The sequence below is a fragment of the Solanum tuberosum genome, unplaced genomic scaffold (assembly GCF_000226075.1).
Source record: "Solanum tuberosum cultivar DM 1-3 516 R44 unplaced genomic scaffold, SolTub_3.0 scf00561, whole genome shotgun sequence".
In the NCBI taxonomy this organism is placed as follows: domain Eukaryota; kingdom Viridiplantae; phylum Streptophyta; class Magnoliopsida; order Solanales; family Solanaceae; genus Solanum; species Solanum tuberosum.
The window spans coordinates 108575-111360 of NW_006239552.1; positions in this window are offsets into that span (position 1 = coordinate 108575).

The following is a 2786-nucleotide window of genomic DNA, read 5'->3' on the forward strand; positions in this document are numbered from 1 at the left end:
CCCCCCCCATAAAGGACTCAACGTCATCACTAAGATTTACTCTATCATAATTCAAGGTTGCACACATAAAGTAGCTCGATCTAATACCATATGTAACCATACTCCAATCCAGCCAATTAGTAATAGTGTTCGCTTTGAACTAGGTTATACACAACTTTAAAACGCGACACTAGAATAATAATATCAAAAAGGTTGGAGCCTAGAGGGACCAATAATTATATTAAAGCATAATGAATAGAAGTCTCTCGTGAAGCTTAGTTGGAGTATAGTATATAGTTTTTCTTGTCCATATATATTCCAAAAATCTTAAGGCATAAGATATGCGGTTTGTCACGGGTTCACTGCAGCATGATAATGTGCAAATTGTCAGCCAAAACTGCCCAATAATATGCTTATGAAAGAGACCTTCATAGAGAGCAACAAAACTATATGGACCCCCTAATCGACACCAACGAGCTATTAAAATCTCTTTGTATTTCAGAACCTCATAGTAACAATGGTGAATGTGTTAAATTATTAACAAACGTAAATTAAAAATCGCTCGACACCATCGAGCTACTAAAATCTCTTTGTGTTTCAGAACCTCAAAGTAATAATGGTGAATGAGTTTTTTTTTTTTTACCCTCCCTAGGAGCTCCCCACCCCTTTTGCTCCCGTCACCAAACTCGCAACCTTCGGGTTGGAAGTGAGGGGTGCTTACCATCCAAGCAACTCCCTCTCGTCCGGTGAATGAGTTAAATTATTAGCATAAGTAAATTAAAAAGCACTATTTGGATATGTGTGTTTTATTTTCAGCGTAAACTATGGTACATGTGCAAAAGCAAATTTAAAACGTTACTTATACATAAACATCACATTAACTAATTCTAAATTTACAGGTTCTTGATAAATTAATTTTGATATATTATACATATAATTGGAATGCTAGCTCTGCCATGAAGCTACCTCTTGATTATATTATTGGAATATAATTGCTGCATTTACGGCAGTTTAAATTTGTATTAGAGGGGCTATACCTATAAGATGTAACTATTACATAGGTGATAAAATTATCTTATCAAAATATGATTAGTCTATTTTATTTATATTTGGATGGGCTATCAACTTGTTTATTTATTAGCTTAGTCTATTATAGTTCATTTCATAAAATAAAATAAAAAAAAGAGTTGATATGTTGTCTAAAATCTAAATTTACCCATAAGAAACTATATTAAAATATTTATTTATTTAATATATAATATATAGTCATAATAACTAAAAATAATTTTACAAAGTACTAAAAATTTATAAAAAGAACAAATAAAATTAGTAAAAATTAAACAAATTCAGTTATAATTTATTTTTCACTCGTTCTAATTCATCAACTCAATTCATTTTGTTCTTATCTAAATTCAGTTCAACTCGCTCATTTTACGTGTTAAAACTATTGTCACTTCCTTTGCGGCATTATATTGATGGAGACTTGCTTTAGTACAAATTAAATAGAAGGGAAAGGCCAATAACATAAGACAAAGCTTTCAGTTTCAAACTTTAATTTTTAATATATATATATATATATTCAATGATTTGGAATTTACAAAAGAAACTAAATGTCTTCACGGGCCTTTTTTGTACACTTTAAACCTTATATTATATTCTTATATGTCCCAGTTTATGTAGTAATGTCCGGATTTTAAGAATCAATTGTTTTTCAAGAAAAAATAAATTTAAAGTGTGTAAAAGATATTACAAGTCTAATTATTAATAGTTTAAATTATTAAAAGGCAAGGATTGCAGTAAAAGAATTCAATCAACTCTCAAAAAGATATTACATAAATTATAACGAAGAAAATAGTATTTTGAAAAAAAGAATATATTGGTCTGCTGCTTCATTCTCCTAAATAAATATCGTACATGAACTGGACAAACAGCAAGTCTATTTAATTGCTTAATTAATTTATCGTTCGTACATTTACTCTTGTTGATCAACAGAATGCACACTTCACTATGAAATTCTGTTTATCTCCATGTACAGAAGAATAAAGAATATTTCATAATGCATGACCTTACACGATTCCATCACGATCCGATCCGATCCAAATTCATGATACGCATGGTCTGTTTTCTCTACTTTCTAGATTTGAACTCAAAATTTCATATTAAAGATAGGATGATCCGATCCAAATTCATGATATGTATTGTGTGTTTTCTCTATTTTCTAGATTTGAACTCAAAACATATGATTAAAGATCGAAAAGAATCTCTAGTAAACCTTTCCAATAGTGCATGTCTAACCAGTCAACACACCTTTGAACAATGGGTAGCTAGGCCCAAACAGACCCATATCTACTTTACTATTATCAAAAGTCTAGGCTTATGTTCTTGTGTAACATATATATTAGCATAAAGAAGAATGAGATGGGCCCAAGTAGTTCAAACTAAGTTGAGCCCATACAAGCAATAGACTTTCTTTTAAAAAAGGAAATTTCGTAAATAGCCACTAAAATAAACTTAAGTAGGCTCTATAGCTATAGTTTGTTAATCACGATTCGTAGCTACATATTAGAAAGGGAGAAAGGCGAGCGAGATTGGGAGAGGAAGGAGAGAGGCGGGTGAGATTGAGAGAGGAAGGAGAGAGGCGGGTGAGATTGGGAGAGGAAGGAGAGAGGCATACGAGATTAGGAGAGGGAGGAGAGAGGCAAGCGAGAGAGGGCAGAGAGTGGAAAGAGGTGAATTATATTTGTATTATATGATATATGTAACTGGTATATACACAATATATATATATATATATATATATATATATA